Here is a 24177-nt window from a genome sequence, read left to right as displayed (position 1 = left end):
TTCATTGGTTTCCAGGCCCTGTATTAATTGTAAACAAAATTTAAGGGGTTGCCAAAAAACTCAGTAATGAAAATAAAGAATATTTTTCAAATAAAAATTAACATAAAAATCCATGATGAACAAGATATGAAAAATTTAAATAAAAACAGGCTCAGTCGCAGCCCAATTCCATTGCAAGCCCTTTCCCCAATTCTAGCAATTTTTATTGAATCGAATTCCTTTACAGCTGAGGTAGTAAATGTAAATACCCCTGGGATACACAAGTTACATCTTAAGACTTTCAAGTATTTCTTCAAGAGCACGGTATGAAAGAATTGCCAGAATTGGGGAAAAGGGCTTGAAAAGGAACCAGGATGGGACTGAGCCTGTCTATTTAAATTTTTGGTATCTTAATCATCATAGGTTTTTGTATTACTTTTGATTTAAAAAATATGTCATAGCTAGTATTTATTTTGATTACTGAGGTTTTGGGAGACTCCTTCATTTTTGTGCCTGAGGTGCTCTCTAGTCCTGGCCTGTCAGACAGACTGTTCATCCATTTGGCCTGGGTGAGAGGGAAGCAAAGGGAGGTGCTGTAACATTAACGTGTAGGGGTGTTCGCACTTGGAAGTAGAGACCGGCGTTTTAACTCTTTTTTCTGTCTCCTCACTCTTCTACGAGACAGGCTGTGGACGCTTTTTCCCAATTGTAAAATGGGCAGAATGACCACTTCTTACGGTGGGGACAGACTAGGACAGTAGTGCCATGGTTAAATGTATAAACTCTGTTACCTTGTCCCTGGGTTCAAATCCCAGCCCAGCCACTTATTAGCCATGTGACCTCAGTTTTCTTATCTGAGGGAATAAGAGTGGATACCAATAATATGAACTTCAGAGGATGAATTGTGTGAATCAGGTAAGTCAACCACAAGTAAGGCTCGTAACCAAGCCTGACACAGAGCAAGCACCCAGTAAACATTCTCATCACTACACAGTTGTTTTAAGGATAAACATTTTCCATGTTCGTAAAAGCCCCTTTGCAGGCTGCAAAATCCTACTGTGAGCTATTATTATCTCATGGCTTTAAATTGCATCTAAAATGGAATCTTTGGTCCCTTCTCCCACTGGCTGAGCCCAATGAATTGCAAAGGACAAGCTCATCATCTGACAGATTATGACTAAATGGAGGTATATTAATCTCTAGTGAAGAGAAGGGGAAGGTCAGCTTGCTCAAGAAACAGCCCCAATGGTGCATATGACTATTTTCACATCCATTTCTGGCTTTCCCCTCCTTTGAAGACGGCACTTGCAACCTCCTTTGCATAACTGAACCTTCCAAGATTTATAGACACTTAAAAGACAGTAGCTGAAAGGGAACCATTCAAATGAAACTGCTCAGAAAAGTAACTGAGAGTTTTTGAGGTAACGTTGATTAATAGGGAAAAAAAAGAGGCAGTGAGGTTTTCCTGCACCCAGCTCATCTCTATATTTCTTGAAAAATAACCCTTGGAATAGAATTTATAATCAAATCCCTATAGATTTATAGTTCCCCATCAAGGAACCGTGAACTAAAAACTCAGTAACAATAAAGAGGATTTCTTAGGTCAGAAATAAAAATGATAGAAGCATAGACTGTATCTGATTATACAAATACATATGTGGAAATTTAAGAAGTGGGAACTTCTTAAAGAATAAAAATTGATAAGCTTCTTTGAATTTTAATTCCTAATCTTTGGAAGAGTAGAAACATTGATTTTATTTTTTTTTGTCAGTGCATTTATTCTCCCTTGTTTTTCTTTTTCTGTTTTTAAAAAATTTATTGGGGTGACATTTGTTACTAAATTACATAGATTTCAGATGTACAATTCTGTATTACATCATCTATAAATCCCAATGTGTGTTCATCACCCAGAATGAGTTCTCCTTCCATCACCGTATATGAAACACTGATTTTTAAAAACAAAATCAGCTTGACTTTTTTTTTTTGAATGAGGACAAACATAAGCCTCCTTTCACCCTTAGGCAATGACTGACACCCCCCCACACCCCCCTCAGAAGCTCCTTTGACCAGCTGGAGTCAGGGGGCCCAGCCTTGCCAGGGAAGGGGAAGCAGGAAAAACGACCCTCACCAAGTGAAGTGATTGAATGGCCACTCAGAGAATACTCTGGAGAAAACTGGTGACGTGGGGCTTCACTTACTGCCTTGTCCCTTGCTCACCCTATAAGCAACATGAAGTCCTAATAAACACAAGGTGGTTTGCGAATCACTGAAGAGAATATGAATAAATATGAATGCAAATATGAATAACTGGAGAGAATTGCCCCCAAGGAGAAAAGCATTTAAACAGGATGCTTAATATGAATATTTCCAGAGTCCAAGGGAAAAGGAACAAGAAAAAACTCAAACTCTTCAGAAAAGTTCCCACATGCGTAGAGGCTAATTTATGGCTTTGTTCTACTGCCTTGGGTTCACTCTTCTTTTCATGTCTATACTTGGCCTCTTTACAAAATCTGCACACTTGCACCCTTCTTAGGAAGGAAAAACCTCATCTGCTACCTCAAGAGCTGGTCTTGCCTCAACCTGTGTAGACACAGGACAAATAACCCCCAGCGAAACTTTTCCCACAGTCTGAGTTCTGTGGTCTGGAACACGCAAAGGAGTGCTTTGGCACCCCCAGGTCCTCTCTGTGAGCTCAAGTCATGCCTCTTTCTTCTTTTTGGATTTCATTGCATGGCTCAGCTGTGAACAATATTTACATCATCATAAAAATGTAAATAGTAAATGTTGACTCAACCAACAATTGTGACGTAACGCTACTGGGAAGAAGGAAGAGGGAGAGGTTGCTTGTAAGTGGTGATGGGGGCTGTATGGGGGGGAAGAGAAGGCATAACCACACTAAATCCTCATTTTCTGCGATAGAAAAGAACTAGATGATATATAAAATTTAAGAAAAACCAAGAAACAGCATTAACACATTATTAGAAACATAAGTATAAACACCAGGAGAACTAGCTAGGCGATTTGAAAGTGTTTGCCTCTGGGGAGCAATATGTAAAGATAGGGAGGGTATAATAGGAGACGGCTGTGTTTCATGATTAGTTTGGTAGTACTATTTGTAGTACTCAATACTAAACAAATATGCACTTTTGAAACAAAAATGAAAAACAAAGCCATCTTTCCCTCTCAAAGGTCACCTTTCACTACACAAAACCTTAAAATTACCCCTTGTCTTTCTCTTGGGCTACATCAAACTCACAGACAGGATGTGTGCTCTATTTCTACTCAACGCGGGTTAGAGGGTGAAGGGACAAATGGGTTCATTCATCCTGTTGGGGGTTATGTACTACTGGTGGCGCATTACAACGTCTTCTTAGGAGTAAAACACAGCGACCAAGATAATTTGTCACCATTTGTCTTGCGAGCTGATATCCATTATGACCCGACGAACAGTGATTGTGTTTATAACAAAATATAAGTATGAAGTCAGTGCAAACTTAGGAACTTCCTAGCAAGGAAAACGGAGAAAAGTACCCCCTCTCCCCCCACACCCCCCCCATCATCTTCAAGGGAAAGCCCGTCATGGTTCTACAAGGGATTACCTACCTGCCATGTTTGGAGACTAGACCAGCTGCCCTCCCAGTCCTGTCCAATTCTAAGATTTCAAGTCGCTCTAGAAAAACATTTTAGACTTGTATTGATTATACTGCTGCTTTCATAATCCTTTTATCCACAGTGTGAAAACTCATTGACCACTCAGTGCCTGCTCCCCACCCATATCCTTGCCACAAGTACGGGTCATTTGTCAACTATGATAAGAGATATGATAAGAGTAAGTCAGTCAGGGATCAAAACATCCACCTTTAGTGCAAAAGCTGGACCGGAAGCCACTATCCAGTATATATTTGTTTTATGCTCTGCCATCATTGCTGCCTATTTTAAAAAACAAAAGAAAAGTACTGATGTCACCCTGAAAACCCGGTCATAAATCTGCTTGATTTGTAAAAGTCTTTTGATGTTCTGGAGATCCTTGTTACGCAGGAAATAGCCCAGCTCTGAACTCACTGGGAAGCATGAAGTCAAAGACAAGTTTTTGAGTAAGTACAGCATGTCTGAGCTGTTCTTCTAACCTTTGAAATACATGAATCAGCTATCCCAGTGAAAAGCCAAGATTAATTGCAGGGTGTGGAACCAAGAGTCAGACTTTGGTTCCAAGCCCAGCTCTGCCACACTAGCTGTGCAACCTTAGGCAAGTTATTTAATCCCTCTGGATATCAGCTTCCTCATCTATAAGATGGGTACATTACTGCAGTAGTTAGAATGCTTTCACTGCAACAGAAAATCCAACCACACTGGCTTCAACAATATGGAAATTTATGGGCTCCTCTACCTGGGAGTCTATGATTGTGGGGTGTTCAGACCACTGAGAAGTTGGTCCAGCTTCTCAGCGATGTTGTCAAGGATCCAGGTCCTTTCTGACTCTACACTGCTGTCTACAGTGTTGACTTCATTCCAGTGGGGTTCTCCTCAGGGTCACAGGATGACAGCCAGAAGCGATTCTGGTTTTCGTGTTTACACCAAGCTGACGATAGAAACGAAGTTTACCTGTGGCTTTCTCTCTAGCCCAAGGGATGGGGGGAAATCCAGAAGCCCCAGTGACCTTCCCCTGAATCTCACAGAGCCACACTGGTGAAAGCCCATTTCTGAACGAAGAGGACAAGATGACTCTGATTGGTTGAGAAGAATCAGGACTGCCCAGGGGATCTGGCATCCACATCGCAAACCCTACAGCTGCCGTACACCAGAGGGGCGTGGAGTAGCCCGGGGGGGAGAAGCCTCAATGCCTGTCACACCTACGTCACACACAAGGTCACCTGGATGACTAACCAAGAGAACACATGTAAAAGCACCTGGTGTGGTGGATGAACAACAGAAGTCATTACCGTTCCAACGACAGTTTTAGTCCTCCAAAGAATTAAACACTTTTCTGGGAGGGAGAAAGTGAACTATATCGTTCGTATGGTATGTCTCACCAGGCTGAGCCGTTAGGAACCATCCCAGTAAACTCAGTGGAGACACTGAGACTTGACTGTCCACAGTGCTGGGAAGCTGCTGGTAGAGGCATCGTAAGGTCCAGGTCGAACTGCCCAACACAGAGTCTGCCTGGCACCGAAATGCCCACATTAGGGTCTTCCCTTGAGCCTCCTGTTTGCTAGGCACCTAATAGTGGTGGCTGACCCAAATCACCTTGCAGCGGTGGCCACGTGCCCCAGCCCTGGTCAGTGAGACATAACATGAGGCTGCTGTGAGGCGCCTGGGAAGGTTTTTGCTTTCTTGATAGAGATGCGGCTACTCGTGCTGACTGCAGATACGATGGTTGCAGTTATCTCTGGGCCGTGAGGCGTACCCAGTGTACAGCAGTGACACCGGCCCTAATGCCAGCAGAGGCCCTCCTAACTCAAATCCTTCCTGGGGCAGGCCACAGTGATGGCCATGAAGTCACGCCACTCAGATCTCCTGCTGCAGGGAACACGATGGAAGGCTCCGCTGCTTCTCTACGGGATCTACTAGCAGTCATGCGAGGCCATGCCTCCCACAGGCTGTTCCTGGCCAGAGACTGCGCAACTCTAGTGAGCCGGTGCAGGCTCATTCCTGCAAGACTGGCCATGCTCCAGGGGTAACGCTGGAACAAACACACCTCCCCCAAGCTACCAACCTTTTTGTGCCTGCACCGCTCATCCTCCTTCCTTCCCCCTTGTTTCTTCAAGAGATCAGACTTGCATCGCATCAGGGTTTCTCTCTGCCTTCTCGGCCTCTCCTCTTCATGGGCCACCAGCACTGCTGAACCAAATCTCTGGACACTGACTTCTGTCCCAGCAGCTGCCTCTCAGAAGACCCACTATCGTCTGTTTTTCCGTTACTTGCTATCACAAGCTTTCCTAACTGACTCTAGAAGACCCCCTATTTTAAGAATTGTTTGTTAGAAAGTAAATCATTAGTTGAGATATATATATATATTCCTATATATACATATATATGTATATATTCATATGTATATATATATATATATATATATATATATATATATATATATATATATATATATATCTCACACCCTTTCCTTCCAGTCTCTGAAGCATGTGAGAAACAGACCTGTAAGTCAGTCAGGGATCAAAACATCCATCTTTAGTGCAAAAGCTGGACCTGAAGCCAAAACGGTTGTCCCATAACTTTCCACTGAATTGATATCACTGATACGCAGAACAGCTGGAGGACTTCAGGCTCCTACGCCCCCCCTCACACTCACATTCCTATCTGCCTCCAACCCCTACTACTCCCAACCCCCATCCTCACTTTCCAGGACTGGGCCTGCCCTGCAGGGAGGAGAGCCTTGCAAGTCAGTCAACACCAAGAGAAAGTGCCCAAGGAGGGCAAGACAATGCACAGGGAGCAGTGACCCTTTGAAGCGTTGATGCCAGGGGTGCCTGTTTGTCACCACCCTGGTCAGCTGAACCACTCCCACTCCTCTTACCCAGGTGGATCCAGGGGGATGGCACACGGGAGAAACTTCTCCAGGGCCTCGGAGAGGCAGAAATGCCTGTTTCATGAGGGAGAGGAGGCACCTGTCTTTGTAACTGGATTCATGTAACCAATATTTGTTAGCTATGAAATATGGAAGAGACAAAAATGGCCATGGCCCTTCTGCCCTAGGGTAGCCACCAGTTCAGTGCAGGTAAGACGTGCTCCGATATGACTTTGATGACAGACAAGTCCTGACTCCATGCGTGGTGCAGGCACAGGGCCACAGGCTCTGCTGGCTCTTTCCTGTCCACATTTTCCCATTGTCCTGATTTCCCCCTCTGTTGATTTTAAATTTTATTTTGTCTTTATGGATTTCAAATCCTTTCTGGAACAAAGTGTGGGGTTGTATCACTAAATATATAAGCTATTCATGTAAATACGAGTATGGCTTTAGGGTCAGGCTACTTGGGTTCAACAACCAGCTTTGTAAGTCCCCACTGTGTGACCACGTGCAAGTCTGTGCCTCAGTTTCTTCATTTATAAAAGGGACATCATAAAATAGTACCCCAGGGTGCAGAGGTGCAGGTTCAGGGAGCTCATCCATGGAACACCCTTAGCAGTGAGCCCTCTACAGATGCTAGTCTTTTTAGTAGGCACACCTGGTGTCTCTCCCCGCCCCCACGGATTTCTGTCTGCAGGGAGTAAGGCAGGATTTCCACAAGGTGGCACATGGACAACAATTAATGAAGGGTCACTGGAATGTCTTTGATAGATGTTGGATTAGACTGGCCAGAGGGAAAAAGCCAATCTTGAGAGAATGATTGCAGGCACTCAGGGAAAGTTTGAGTCAAGGGTATTTTTCCAGAGAGGCAGGAGAGTGCCCCCTGGGGGCGGAGGGTCCTATGAATGTGGTGTGGGTGCAATGGGAGGTCATTAATAGAAGGATTGAGGGGGGCAAAAGACACTGGGGTGTTCTCCCATGCATTCCAGTGAGGAGGCTGTGCCTTCATGCCCTAATGAAGTTCAGGAGTAAAAAGCCAGCCATCATATCCCTTTTCTAGAACCAGCTGCCCCGAGTGGAGATGAACTACCCAGCACTGAGCAAGAGAGACTGCCTCTCTGAGTGCCTAATTTAACACAGGGAACAGGGAGAATCCTCTTTAAAATATGCAAAGTGCCTTGAAAGAAAGAAAAGCAGCCCAGATCTCCGCGGTAATTCTGTTGCTAATTCTGTCTCAGGTATTATGTGTAGAGAACATGAACAACCCGGAGTGTTGCAAGTTTCTCCAAAGCCTAGAAATTCAATCTAAGCTCCCCCAGCTAGAGTACCCGGCCCCTCTTGTTTGATGTGCACATTATAACAAGATTTTTCATTACAGTGAAGTAAGAATTTACAAGCTGCCAATGCGTATCTAAGAGTGTCAAGTGAGAAGCAATTTCAGCACATACGTACACTTAAAGCTATTTCCAATGTCTTCCGGAAATAGAAACACCTATAAAAACTCAGTTTAAGATCACAAAAACCCTTTAAAAACCCTACCTGGGATATTAGAGGCTCCCACCTCTTTTGGATGTGGCCAATTATATAACTCCCTCTCCCGTAAATCATACTGAACAGAGTTGAGCAGATGAACCACACTCTCTTAACAGTAATGACAAAACATAAATGACCGTAAAGACTGTCAATCCCCAAATTTCAAAAGGCTGCAATTTGATAGAATGAGCTCGTCTTCTTTCCCACCTGTTATTCACAAAACTGTTTTAGAAACGCACACGCTTTGACAACGGGGATTCCAATGAAAAAGCAAGTCCCTGCCCTTTAGCCATGGAGCCGTACCAGGGCAGGGCAGCCCGCACGTCTCTTCCAATTTTTAAGGAGTAAAAGCTCCTGATTTTTAAATGTTGGCAACTAATTACAATTTCTATAAAAAAAAAAAAAAAGGGATCCACAAGACATACCTGGGCCGAGTGTCCAGTACGTGACCTCTGGAACTTCTGGTTCTTGGGTACTTCCGCCTTCCTCTCCCCAGAACCCTGGGGACAGATCACCACATCCAAACCCACCACATCCAAACCCCGCTCTGCACCTGGTGAGCCTCTCAGGGCTTCTCTTGATGTTGGAAGCCTTCACGTCCCTTCTGAGGTATGGATTTCACGGGACCCACAGGTCTCAGGTTCTCCCCCTTTCGATTCATTTGCTCAGGCTGCCATTACAAAACACCCCACACCTGGTGGTTTAAACAAGAGAAATGTATTTTTTTGCAGTTCTGGAGGCTGGAATTCCAAGATCAAGGTATCCACAGAGTGGGTTTCTCCTTGGCTTCCAAGTTCTTCTTGCTGCCTCTTTCCATGGTCGTCCCTCTGAGCGTGGGTGTCTGTCTGTGTGTCCTCATCCCTCTTCCTGGAAGGATAGCAGTCAGGCTGGATGAGGGCCCACCCTCACAGCCTCATTTTAGCGAATCATCTCTTTAAAGGCTCTGTCTCCAAACACAGTCCCACTCCGAGGTACCGGGGGATAGGGCTTCAACATATGAATCTTGGGGGTTGAGGAGAGACAATTTGGTCCATAATGCCTTCCACCTCAGTTAGCCCTGCCGCAATTCTCAATTTCTACCCCAAAAGTGAGGGGATTAGGAATATGGGCATGGCTTAGCAGTTGAATTCCCAGAGAAGAATGTTTCCAGACTTAAAACCAGATCACTCCCTCATTAAATTTGGACCACTGAACTGATCTCTTCAGAACTGTCTCAAACCCTCAGACAACTCCACCACCCAACCTTCTCTGCAGGTTTCAAATTTCCAAATAGAAGTCATAAGGCTCCTATTTCATAACATCCACTGTGGTACTTGCCTCTAAAGATGACCACCAACCATCCCTTCCAGTCCCAAATGAGCATGTCCCTCTTGCGGCTTGTTTTGACCGAAAGGGTACAGCAGGAATGAAGCTCATCTTTACAGTTCCTGCAACACCTTGGTTATCAATATGTGTGTCAAGTCCCACTGATTTTCACTCTGTGTCTAAAATACTAACTTGGGTGGAGAGACCTGGTTCTCCCACTCCCTGGCTGTGTGACGCTGGTTAAACCAGTAAAGGAAGCTTCAGCGTTCTCATCCTCAAAATGGGACTATAGATACTCTCACTATTATTAGGTTGGTGCAAAAGCAATTGAGGTTTTTGCAACTATTTAACCTTTTAAACTGCAGTTACTTTTGCACCAACCTAATACAACAACAACTACTACTACTAATATCAATAATAATTACAACTACTTTCTACTTCAAAGGATTGTGTTACAATAAAATTTAGAAAAGGAATGAGAAAACACTATAAACTGAAAAGTTGAAAAATGACATTATTATTATTATTAAATGTCCTTTTGCCCATTTTGGAGTCTCCTTATTATTTCAGGATTTAGCAATATTTCTTACTTAACACAGGGGAAAGGGCATCCACAGAAAGCTGAGAGAGTTGGGTTTTAGTTTATCTCTAGTAGTTATTGACTCTGGGCCTTGGGAAGATCACTTAATTTTCATTTGTCTCAGTTTCTGCAGAAGTTATAATTAGCATTCTATGATTTCCTACAATGCTGTAGAAAATGTTTTACAGAATAGCTGCTAGGTATTAGGAACAGTTGTGCAATCACCTGAGATGCAAATGGCCATGGAAAGGAGACAAAATTATTAAAATTTCTTCATTAACTATAGTCATATCTACACTCCACAATCTTATATAGGTAAAAAATATTAGAAGCTCTGTGAATGGAAGTTTATTAATGCACACCATCAGAGTTATATCGATATTTTAAATAATTAGTCCACAATTTAGACTCAGGCACTACTATCCCCGTGGAACAAGTATGTTATAAATTATTAAATATTGTGGTTTTGTTTGTTCCAAATAAATGTTTCCTAAATGTGATTAGTTTTTCTTTATTTTTTTTAAAAAAACCATCTGATACGATAACTGTTTAAGTAGAAAATTATCTTTCCATTTTAAAAATGTTAGTTTGAGTGCCTTTAGATTTCAAACTATTCTTCCTCAAACTGAAACTTCAAAATTGTTGCTGATATGAGAGAATGTCTTAATTCAGCTCTTTGTCTGTTGGGCCTTGTGTCTTGGGGAAGAAAATGCATTCTTTTGAGAATATAAAGCTTGCTATGACCCTGCTGAGTTATGAATAATTTGTGCTATCCAAAAACTGTACTCAATTTGAAAATGCCATTTTAAAGACATCATTTGTTGTTTGACTACCATTTCCTATTTCATACAAAAATTGGAAAACTAGAATTGCAAGTCTGTTCTCTTGGGACTTACATCCTCATTTGTGTGATGTCTCCTTCCAATGTGAAAATGCTGTATGTCACTTATTTGTGATACAAAATGAAAGTGAGCTACCAGCATGCTGTTTTGATAACTTTGCAGGGGAGGAGGCGGAAATATATGACATCAATTGAAATTTTAAGGGTCACCCAGAGTTTGCATTAAGCAACCGCTGTTGTCAGGTATCATCCACAAGTCATGATTTCCCATCCTCTTATTCCTTAATGACTTTCTTAGCTCTCAATCCTCCTACATGGAGTGGTCAAGAGTTCCTCTATGCAATTAAGTATAGTGGTTAAAAAAAAAAGTCACCATAGCGCAGGACTTCCAGAAGGGTGTATTAAGGAGCTCAGCAGACCCTCTCTCCAGCAAAACAACAATTTAACTGGTGAAAATTAAAAAAAAACACAAAAAAACACAAACAAACCGATAATACTTTAAAGTCTCTGGAAGTTGTTTGAAGGACATACAGCAAATGGAGAAAAGTCGTAAGAAAGTCTATTAAACCTTAGTAAGAATGGGGAGAGTCTGTGGTATTTGAGCCACATCCTGACTCCTTACCCACTGCACCCCCAGCTCTGAATTACACAAGTACTACACTGGGCCCTCTGCTCTGGGGAGGTACAGCCAAGAAGATGGGGGCTCTCTCTTGCCTCAACCCCCAGTCTGGTTTCACCTGTGGAGGGGAAGGCTTATGCCGCTCAGTCCCGTGTCGCAGACGCTCTTTTCTGGACAGTACAACCAAGAGGACTAGCTTCCCTCCCCCCATGTCCCACTTGCTTGTAGGATAGGAGCTCTAACCCAGATGAGAATACTGGGGTCCCAGTCACTCCCACCGGGCCCAGTGCACTGGCTGGTAGAGTGGAGGTTCCGTGCTGCGAGGGATGAGCCAAGGAGAACAGGGGCTGCCACAGCTCCCATCCCGAGCACACATCTGGAGAGAGAGGGTGTTTTCACGCTGGAAAAGTGGCTCCCTGACCCCAGCACCGTGCAGTAGTGCAGGCATTCTGTGTGTGGGACGCGCAGGCCACAGGACAAAAAATTCAGCCCATCTGCTGAGGGGACTGACTATGTGGAACAGAGAACTCCATGCATAAGAGTGTTGTCAAACACAATGGAGGCCTTGGTTGAAGTTAAGAGGCAGGTAACTCTGATACAAGAAAAGCAGCAGATCAGCCAGGAGTATAATAGTGAGAAGCAGGAAAGAGACCACCAAGGAGAACCCTCCTGGGATCACAGTCAACTTCGGGGGTCAAGAAATCTAAGTGGCACTGCTGGTCGCCACCATACTCCCCAAGCAATCAGGGCAGGATGTGGAGCTTACTTGAAAGCATACCCCTAAGTCTCACACAGACTCAGCTCTACAGGGAGGCCTCACTGACTCAAGGGACTTAAACACAAACACTGATTGAAAACTAAGTCACTCTGACACGGGCAACTCGTAGGAAGCCAGGCTTTAAAATAATATCATAGTCACCTCTGGGGTCTGGAAGCCTGTGTGCACGTACGAAGCTGCACACATTCCCTGCAGATCCCCCCCACCAAGGAGTGATCAGAGATGAGCAGTCAAAGGAGTCGTAAGATATTAGAACATGGGACAAAAATATGACCTACCTGAACTGTGACAGCACCCCCCAACACACACACACATCTACCACCATAAAGGGTTAAAACCTAACTAGGTAAGGGGGCTTCAGCACAACCTTTGACCAATAAGTGGCGTATACCTACTAGAAGTGATTCCTAGGTGGCCAGACTAAAAGACAAAAACAAAAAACAAGGTGAGAGAAATCTGAGCAGGGATCTCAGAGACTGCACACTGCAGGAAAGACTAGACTTCCCAGAATTATTTCAGTCAAGCCACCAAACAAACGAAACAATCCAGCAAATAACAACAGTAACTACCACCCATGAGGGTGCTGTCAGTAACCCAGTTGCTAGAAAATATTATCTAAAATGTTTAGTTTTCTACAAAAAATTGCAAGACATGAAAAGAAACAGGAACATGCGACCCACACACAAGAAATAAAGCAAACAATAGACTATGTTTGAAGGGGTCCAGTTTGTGACCTGATAGATAAAGACTTCAAAACAGCTGTTATGAATATGTTCAAAGAACTAAAGAAAATCATACTTACAGCACTAAAGAAAAATATGATACCAATGTCTCATCAAAAGAAAATATCAACAAAGAGATAGAAACTATTATAAAGAGCCAAATAAAAATCCTGGAGTAAAAAGTAAAAACCAGAATGAAAAATTCACGGAGGAGTTTAACAATAAAATTGAGCTGGCAGAGAAACAAAAAGGAAAATCAGAAAATACTTTGCAATAAATGGAAATGAAGACACAAAACTTATGGGATACAACAAAAGCAGAGCTTAGAGGAAATTTTATAGCTGTAAATGCCTATAGTAAGAAAGTAGAAATATCAATAACCTCAGCATCTACCTGAAGACACTGGAAAAAGAAAAACAAACTAAACCTATAGCACACAGAAGGAAGAAAAGAATAAAGATTAGAGTGGGAATTTATAAAATAGAGAACAGAAAAAACAACAGAGAAAATCAGTGAATCTAAAAGCTGATTATTCGAAAAGATGAACAAAATTGACAAACTCAGCTAAATAGACTCAGCTAAGAAAGGAAGAGAGAAGACTCAAATTACTAGAATTAGAAATGAAAGAGGGGATGTCACTACTGATCTCATGAAGAATTATAAGAGAATACTATGAAAATTGTATGTAAAAAATTAGGTAACTTAGATGAAATGGATAAATTCCTAAGAAGACACAAACTATAGAATCTAATTAAAGAAGTAGAAAATCTAGATAGACATATATCAAGCAGAGATCAAATCAGTAATTTTTAAACTTCACGTAAAGGAAAACCCAAGTCCAATTGGCTTCATTAATAAATTCTACCGAACATTCAAAGAAGAGAGAATACCAGTTCTTCACAAACTCTTCCAAAAAATAGAAGAGGAGGGAACTCTTTCCAACTCATTCTCTGAGGCCACTATTACCCTGATGCCCAAACCAGGCAAAGACATTACAAGAACAGAAAATTAAAGACCAATATCCTTTATAAATACAGACACAAAAATTCTCAACAAAATACTAGCAACTGAATACAGCAACAATAAAGAGGATTACACAGCATGGGTAAGTGGGATTTATACCCGGAATGCAACACATGATTGGTTTATATTTATGATTATAATACTAATAGAATAAAACATATACGAATAGAATAAAACATCCATATTAGAAAGGAAGAATTGAAACCATCTCCATTTGCAGACGACATGATATAGTATATAGAAAAATCTCAAGGAATTCATTTAAAGAACCATTAGAAATAATAAATAAGCTCAGCAAAGTTATAGGATACAAAGTTATAGGATTATACTTGTACAAAAGTCAGTGTTATTTCCATATACTAAGAATGAATATTCTAAAAACCAAAATTAAGAAAACAATTCTGTTTACAATAGCATCAGAGAGAATAAAATACTTAGGCATAAATTTAATTAAAGTAATGTACAACTTCCACACTGAAAACTATAAAACATTGTTGAAAGAAATTTAAAAATCTAAGTTAATGGATCAGAATGGTCTAAATCATGTATTGGAAGATTCAATGTCAATAAGATGGCAATATTCCCCAAATTGGTTTACAGACTCAATGCAATCCCTACCAAAATCCCAGTTGGTTTTTTTGGAGAAGGTGATAAGGGTTTATCAGCAATTGATTATGAACAATAGTGCTGGTATAGTCGGAGAAAGCAGAGTCTTTTCAATAAATGGTACTGAGATTACTGTGGATCTTCATGCCAAAAAATGAATTTGGAACCCCAGCGGCACACCATACACAACGATTAACTCAAAATAGGTCAAAGTCCTAAATGTAAGAGCTAAAATTATGAAACTCTTAGAAGAAAACATAGAAGTAATTTTTGTGATCTTGGGTTAGGTAATGATTCCTTAGAATCATTACAACAAAAGCACCAACAACAAAAGAAAATATAGATACATTGGACTATGGCAAATTAAAAAACTTGTGCATGGAAGGACATTACCATGGAAGTGAAATGACAACGTATAGGAGAAAATATTTGCAAATCATATATACAGTAAGGAATTTATTTCAGAATACATAAAGAACGCTTGCAACTCAATAATGAAAAGACCATAACCCAGTTAAAAAGTATTTGAACAAAGTATTTGGGTAGAAATTTTTCCAAAGAAGATATATGAATGGCCCATAAGCTCATGAAAACCTGATCAATATCGTTCGTCATTAGGGAAATGCCGATGAAAACCACACGGAGATACCACCTCACAGGCACTAGGATGACGAGAGTTAAGAAAGCACGCATGTGTTAGTGAGTATATGGATAAATTGGAGCCCTCCTGTATTCCTAGTGGAAGTGTAAAATGGTGCAGCCACTGTGGAAAACAGTTTGGCAGTTCCTCAAAATGTTAAATATAGAATTACCACATGACACAGGAATTCCACTCCTAGATAGAGAGCCAAAAGAAAAAAAAATTGAAAACATATGTGCACACAAAAACTTGTACATGAATACTCATAGCAGCATTATTCATCACAACAAAAAGAGGTAACAACACAAACGTCTGTCAATTGATGAATGGACAAATAAGATGTGGTATATATCTGAACAATGGAATATTATTTGGCAATAAAAAGGAATGAAGTACTGATATGTACAGCAATCAGTACAAGGTTCTTGGATGAACCTTGAAAACTTATGCTAAGTAAAAGAAGCCAGTTACAAAAGACTACATGTTGTACGAGTCCCTTTATATGAAATGTCCAGAAAAGGGAATCAATAGAGACAGAAAGTAGATTAATGGGTGCCTGGGGTTTGCAGATAAGGAATGGGAGATGACTGCTAAAGGGTATAGGTTTTGTCTGAGGGACAAAAATGTTCTGAAAGTAGATTGTGGTGATGGACGCACAACCCTGTGAATATACTAAAAAAAAAAAAATTCACTGTATACATTAAATGAATGAGTTGCATGGCATATTAATTATATCTCAATAACGCTACTTTTAAAATCAGCGTTATGTTTTCCTTGATGAAGAACTAATTGTCAATCACCCAAGCAGTTTAAAAAATTTTAATATCCTTTACTCAAAAAACATTCATACTAATGTAAAAAAAGTATTTATTGTTCCAGAATAATCCTTATTGGAGAAGGATGACTAGAGAGATTTTCCAGATACGTAAGATTAAAAACCAATGGGAACAGGTAGCTCATATTTAGTCCCACCGAGTGCTACCATGCAGACAGCAGAAAGGGTTTCTGGAAAACAATAAATTAGAAGAAAATACCCTATTTGTCTTAAAAATAACACAATTACCAGGAGGCCATGGGTTTATATTTGGAGGGATCATTTTACATTACCAGCTTTTACCATGAAATGAAATCTCTTTCAACTAAAAATTCTGGCAGATTTTTTTTCCTTGTGGGGATTTAAAAATTTTATTCACACGCTTTTTAAAAAGAGCGAAACTTCTTTGTAAATATGATCTGTTTCTCATACTTTCCAGTGGCTGATTATATCCACATTTTTAAGCAGATGGCAGTCGAGGATACTAACAAAAAGAAAACACATTTTAATTTCCTTTATTAAGTCAATGTAGGAAGATAATCTGAGGATGATTAAATTAGAGAACTTAACTCATTCCTTACAAAAAATATGGTCAAAATCACAAAGCTATTTATGTGTGACAGTGGAAATTGAGTGGTCAGAGGATGGGAAAAAAGCTGATTTTCTTTAAAAACAGAGAAGAAACAGTGATCTTCTCGAGACACCATATGTCCCCTCTCACTCTAGAAATGGTTCCAGATAAAGTTGAAATTGCCAAGAGTCTTGATGCTTTGTACACACACAGAAAACCTTAGCAGGTGAGCTCCAACACAGCGCACTTAGCACTTTCTCAGGTTACAGTTGAAAAAAATATTAAGGGTTTCCTCGATGTACCACCAGTCTCAGAAGTACGCCATGTGTGTGATATGACCGGTCAAAGTGACCTGCCATTCTCTTTCAGAGGAAAGATGCCATAACCTCTTCTTCAAGAGGCTTTCCCCCTTTATTATGTTTGCTTGCTCAGTTCTGGAAGTAGATATTTTCTACTAGGACAAGGAGAATAAGTCTTTTGAACTGTCAAATAGGATGGTGTCTTTTAGTTTCTTCAAGGTCTGAGTGACATCTGCTTCGTGCCAGGAACGTTAACCAGCCAGACAGTAATGCTTTCCACATGGAGGCAGGACTGATGGACCCTCCCTGACCTTTGTCAGATCTGCTCAGAGTGATAGCAGTTTACTGAGGAAACTACGGGTGGATATCCAGGTATATTTATGTATTCTTTCAACAAACATCTGTTGGGTAATTATTATATTCTAACCATAGAATAAATTAAATACGATCCCAAAGTGCATCTGGTCTAGTCTACCCGGGTGCCAATTTTTGCTCTTACATTTACTCGCAAACTACTTAGTACATCTCTGCCCCAGGTGCCTTGTCTGCAAATAGGGACAATATTAATATCTACTCCACAGATCTTTTATGAGGTATTAGGGGGTGAATACATATGAAGTATTTAGCACAGGGCCTGGCACATATTCAGCAGCCTATAAATGGTAGTGTTACTGTCATTGTCTTCTGTCATGATTTGTTTCTTAAAATAAGACTCAAAGGAATTATTAAAGATTCAAAGTAAAGTGTTAACCTTTGTTACATCCATGGGATGTTTTTTGTGTGGGTGTTTTATTATTCTTGATACTTTCCTATATTTCTAAATAAGTGATAATAATATTAAATTGCACATATAAAAGATTTGTTCTCTATGCTCTCAGTTCTAGAGCAGTTCACTTGTTAGAGGGGAAGATAAGTAATCTATCCTAGAGAATAGTCAATAGTCGTGGTGTGTGTGTGTGTGTGTGTGTGTTGAAATCTTTATCTTGCTACCTGCCTCCAGAATTCCTTTTAGGGGAAAAAAATAAGTGTTTGCTTTGGGAAAACAACTTGATAAGCCATTTCAACTAGGGTTGAAGGTGGGACCTTGAGGGCTGGGTGCTGGCATGAGTTCAAGTGCGAGAGATATAGAACTAAGCTGCTCTGCATGAGAAAATGAAGGGAAGAAAGGGGAGAGAAGAGACAGGAGGGAGGCAAATGAAGTAGGAAAGAAGGGAGCCCTGAAATGGCAAGAGGCTGAGCCGTAACTGGGTGAAGGACGCATCTGTTAGGAATGCATTCAGCAGCAAGTTATAGAAAACAGAACAAGGGTATACGTAGAAAAATAGGAGCTCATTTTTCTCTGACTGCAAGTATTCCACAGGAAGCAGGTTCTTGGCAACAGCTCAATGATGCAAATATTGGTGTGGCCACGGGAATACATCTCATATACCTCCAGCTAAAGAGAGCATAACTGACCAAGGGCTCCAGCTCTTGCACTCTAAAATCTATCACAATGTTTGTGCCAAAGCCATACCTTCCATGGCCAGCTCCCAACCAATGATGGCACAGCAGGGATACCAACACAGACCCGCCCCTGGGAGACCCAGGACTTCTCTGACAGCAAGCTGGTTTGAAGGCTTCCCGATGGCTTTGGTGAACTTCCTTGATACTGTAGAACCTTCTCTCGCTCTTTTCTTCACTTGGCGTCAGACTTGATCATAATCTGATAACTCTTCCAGTCTTCTTCAGCTCCCTCTTTATGTTCCCTCACAGAGGCATTTCCCCTAATAAAATCCTTGCTTATTTAATCCCATTTAGGTGTCTTCTTCTGGAAGGACCGAGGACCACACAATGCATAATTCTGAGATTTCTTTTTTGCTTTCTCCCCTGGTTGCAAAAAGGTAACCAGATCTTCTGCCATCCTATCCATATCCAAGACTAGAAAAAGGGGTAAAGAAAGAAGGGCCATTGCATCCAATCCTTTTATCAGCAATGTAAAAGGTTTTCTAGGAATCTCCACATACTCATATCCTCATACAATGAAGTCAATTGGAATAGCTTTTCTTGGACATTTTAATTGTAACATGAGGCACTGAAGAAAAAAGTCAATACATGTAAGAGTTCTGACAGCATTTTTTTAAAAATTAAATTTATTGGGGGTGATAATGGTTAGTAAAATTACATAGGTTTCAAGTGTACAATTCTGTAAAACATCATCTATGTATCACATTGTGTGCTCACCACCCAAAGTCAGTTCTCCTTCCATCACCATATATATGACCCCCTTTACCTTCTTCTACCATCCCCTTCTTTACATGTAAAAGAAACATTCTCTAAGAGTCTTGTTAGGCATGATATAATACCTTTTGTATTCATTATCGAGTGCCAGCAGTGTGTAAGCACTGTGTCAGATTTTGTGTAATTTGGGGGACTACTTATTGTTAAAAACAATGCAATGTTTTTATGAACACTCAAACCCCAAAGATTTCCCTAATGCTAATGATCCTAATAAAGCACTTACCATCTAGTTGTTGGCTCAGTGGACCAAAGAAATTTAAAAGCAACTGTGCACTTCAACAGGTCCTAGACAAGTTGCACTTCATTCTGCAGCTTTCAAGTCTTCATTAGAGCATTTCTCGTTTAGTACAAAAGGCCCAGAAGACCATCAAAAAGCAAAGTGAACTGTATATGATGCTTCCTGGAATAAGTCTTCAAAACTAGCAAGGTCATAGGAAACTATAAGAAGTTATCTTTTTCAAGGAATTTGTCATTTGGGAGAATTTATCCTACCAAATGCCCGCGAGCAGGGGCCTTTCGAACCCAAGATGACATTTGTTACTCCCTCCGTTGCTGAGGGTCAGAAATCTGGGAATGATGGAGCTGCACGATCTCGTAAGGCTGCAGGTAAGGTGTGAGTGAGAGCTGCAGTCCTTTGAAGAGCTGGGGCTGGAGGATCTTCCTCCCAGAGGGTCCTCTTACGTGGCTGTTGGCTGGGACGTCAGTTCCTCTCTGACTACTGAATGGCAAGAGGCTTCAATTCTTCACCATACGGTCCCTCTATAGGACTGATCACGCCATGGCAGCTGGCCTCCCCCTGAGCAAGTGATTCAAGAGAGCAAGAGGAAATCGCAGTGCATTTCCTGATCTAGTTTCCGAAGTCTCACGTTGTTACTTTTGCTTCCTCCATTCTCCAGAAGCGAGTCACTGCTAAGCCCAGTCTCTACCCAAGGGGAGGACAATTAGACTCCATGTCTCAGACGGAACAGTATCAAAGAACTTATGGACAAGTAGTGATTTTAAACCAAAGTTCCCTTTAAAACTTTGGTTTAAAGTTTTTCAGTTAAAACCAAGTCAGTTTTTAAAAAGCAATAATAGTAGGGGTGGCATACAGAATCAAGACTGCAATACACACATTACTAAAATTCAGAAACACCATTTTAGGTCATGACTTATTTACTGATTTTAGTTCTCAGGAAGCCTGATTCATATTAAAAATGTGTGTTTATAAAAAAAAAAATTTGTAAGGCAAGGGTTGGAGTCAGCAGAAAGCTCTCTCACTTAGGTCACTCTTCAAGCTCTCCAGGTTTCCCACTAAGAAATGAAGAGCAATCTCTCTCTCGTTACACAAGGACCACATGATATGGTCCAAACAAGCTTTCCAGTCCCATCTTCATATGTGCATCTTCTGGTCGGAGGCAGGATTTCTCCAAAGGAGTTCTGTGTAATTCCAGCGAGAGAACAGGAACCGAGGCCAAGTGAGCTGAGGAAACATTGGGTCAACAAAGTGAAACTGGTTTATTGCCTGAAGGACTTGTCAGAGACTTAACTACTATTCTGATGCACACTGGAAAACTCCAAAGAGAGACTCGACATTTCCCTACATTTTTAAAGACCATAAAACCCCTTGTTTTGCATGTGGAACATCTCGGGGGACTAATGTTTCTTTCAGCACTCCTGCAATGTTGTCGTCAGACAGAGCTGCTTGTTATTTCCTGAACATGACTCATGTTTTCCAGCCGCTCTGAGACTTGGAGCATTGCTCGCTTTGCCCGGAAGGTGCTTTCATGGCAGATTGAACTACTGGTCCCAGCTCCTCACCCCGCTCTGTTTTGCTATGGGATTTTGCAATTTCCCCCGTACAGGTAGAGTCTATATCCCCATCCCTGACTTTGGCCTTAGCCATGTGACTTGCCGTGGGAAACAGAGGTTAGCAGAAGTGACCCAGCCGAGGTTTGAGACGTGCTTGTGCAGGTGTGCTGCTCTCTCATGCCTTTGCCACACCGTGGGAAGACCTGCCCCAGAATGAACGAATGTGGGACCCACTGAGCCCCAGGCAGCTGGGAGCCAAGGTCGGCAGAGCTGCCTGGCTGAGCCAGCACAGATCAGCCACCCTCACGCCAACCTGCCGACACATGCAGGAGTTGAGGAGGTATGTGATGCAGTATTATTGTGACACAAGCTAACTAACCAAGCTTCACTTAATGTCTATGCCCCCCAAGCTTTTTCTGCTCTCCCCCCACACCCTCACATGGCCTTGATTGTGACTCCTCCCTTCCTTGCACCCCTCAGAGCATGCACCCCTCTTACAGCTCTGATCAAACCCTTCTGGTATCTGCCCCTCACCCCATATTTGGCTGTACCCTGCTTGAGGACAGGACTTACAACTTGGTTATCTCTGTGTCCTGTGGTGCTTACTGCCTTGCACTCTACTCAATAAACCTTTGTTGAAGCTAAGGTAAGTTTATGTCACAATTCTGCCTTTGCAGGCTCTGATAAGAAATCATTGCTCCGTGTCACTAGTGTAAAGAAAAAGAACAGAAAGCAGCCACAAAAGAGCACTGTTTGTTTAGTCCAGTCGATAGCCTCCTTTGTTTATTACCTTTGATAGAAGATTCTGATAACACGGTGGAAACACTCTGACGACTGAGGACTGAAGAAAACAGACTTTCCCCTGCAAGCTCCACTGCCATCACAAGTTGCGCCTTCACATAAATACCTCCTGATGGCTTCCCACTGACTCTGGGGACTGAACTGTCAATTCTGAAAAAGCTTTAAAGGAAACAGGGCAGTGAAAACGGAAACAAAATGAACACGTGGCCCAAGGAGCCGCAGCAGTAACGATCCTCGCTTCCCCTTGCAGCACACAGGACTAATGCCTGTGCTTTATTTTTATTTAAAGGGCTAATTTGGAAGATGGGACATTGGTTTTCCATAATGTCTGTTCTCTGAGGACATATGGTAGGTAGTCTCAGGCCAGTGTCTCAGTGGGGAGTAATTCAGGAATGGCGACAGTTGTCAGGTCCCTCTGGTGCCCCAAAGGCAGGGGCCCCCTGGTGTCTGCAGCACTCTCCTCATCGTGCTCTTCTGACTCACAGACTCTGCTGACATCCCTGATCACAGATCCCTGGTGGGATCGTCAGCTGCACAGTCCATTTCCATGGCTTTCAAAGCCCTGGTCATCATGCAAGCAGCCAACTGGAGAGAGCTCTTAAAATGGAGACAGACAGACAGGAGAGAATGGATGGGAAAGAACTCCCAGCTAAGGAAGAGGCAATCAGCTGCATCCTGCTCCCACCTTGATATTTCATTTCATGTTTGAATGCTGATCCACCGGCCACTGTGGGGTCGGCACTGAGCAAACACTTTCACCTGCAAAGGTATTGTGGTTTGGTCCCATCCAAGCAAACACCAGGGCCTGGGTCCGATGTCTGTTCAGTGACAGCCTGCTTCCCGAGAGGTCTGGAGGTGACTTCAGGGGTCTGCTTGGAGACTGAAGGGGCTGAGTATGAGGGGCAGAGAGACCAAGGAGGCCAGCCCAGGGCTGCTGGCCACCCCTGCATCCTGCCCTCCCTTCATGCCGGCGACAGGCTGGGATCAGCACCATCAACCACAGGGACATTTGGCAAAATACACCGAAAATATAAACTCAGTGCTGATTACACGACAAGAGAAGTGCATGTTTACAGCAGCCGTTGGCACACTTTCCCTGCAAAGGCCAGGATGTAAATATTTTAGGCTTTACAAACCAGGGGTTTTCTGTCACAATGCTGCCACTGTCCCCTGAAAGGAGACACAGAGGACAGGGACGCGAAGGAGCACAGTTGTGTTCTACTAAAACGGTATTTACAAAACAGGCGCAGGTCTTAGTAGTCAACCCTTGGTTAGAAAGTCTCACGGGGACAAACACACATGGCAACACAGAGTGATGCAAGATTCCCTCCGCGGACGCAGACAAAGAACCCCTTCCCACAGGAATCCCAAAGCACAGTCCTCCCTGGGTTTTGGCTTCCAAACAATTCTATTTATTTATACAGTGCAGGTCCATAGATCCCGTGTGTTCAGTGGTTTTCCTCCTCCCACTCCTTCCAACACTCCTGACACCATCCCGACAAACATCAAGGAACGTCTCATGGCACTGTTGGTGGGCCCCAGTACACCCCAATCAACCTCCTGGTTTTACAGGGTGTGGAACCGAGGCCCAGGTCACAACGCCAGGTGGCAACAGAGCAGGGACGAAGGACATTTGGCCTTCTATTGTGAGTCACCACTTCATGTGCATTGTGAAACAAGGCTACTTTTATTGGCCACGGCAATATGCTAATAAAAGGTGTGTGTGAGTGTCTTAAATTTCCCATCACATTGTAAATTTCACAAGAGAAGGATCATATCTTATGGCACTTCTTATTAAGTTCTTAAAATAAACTGTTACAAAAATAGCACACACTTGTAAAAAATTAATGAAACAATTAAGAAGTATATAGAATAACATAAGGTCCCCTTTCATCCACCCACATCTCCTCCCTGGCTTCTCCAGAGGTAACTACATGTCTTCCCTCAACATGTTATTATGCAAGTTTCCAAATATACAGAAATAATAATTTTACAGTGGGCACCTGTAGACCCAACTTAAAGTCAGCAAATAACATTGTTCCCTGCTTGCCTTATCCCATATCTGTCCATCTCTCCAAGCCTCTACTCACCCGTCAATCCGTTTTCTTGGTACGGATTTCAGAGTAAATTGCAGACACTGTAAATTGAGCCATTTCAGTACTTCTTCCCAACACTTCAGCGTGCACATCATTAGAGTTTAATATATGTTTACGGTTTTGGTGTTTTGATGTAAAATTTACAGCCAATGAAATGCACAGATCTTAAGTGTACACTGCTGGTTTTGACAAATGCAAGACAAAGAACACAAACATCACCCCAGAAAGAAGTGCCTATCCCCCTTCCCAGGAAATCATTCCTCTGATAGCTTTCCACCATAAATTATTCTTCTAGAGCTTCATTTAAATGGCATTTCACACGCACACACCCTCTTTTGTATAAGGTAGCACTTTGGGGTGATCTCCTCCCCACCCACCCACA

Source organism: Rhinolophus hipposideros, assembly GCF_964194185.1.
Source record: "Rhinolophus hipposideros genome assembly, chromosome: 14".
Classification (NCBI taxonomy): domain Eukaryota; kingdom Metazoa; phylum Chordata; class Mammalia; order Chiroptera; family Rhinolophidae; genus Rhinolophus; species Rhinolophus hipposideros.
Note: the sequence above shows the minus strand (reverse complement) of the source record.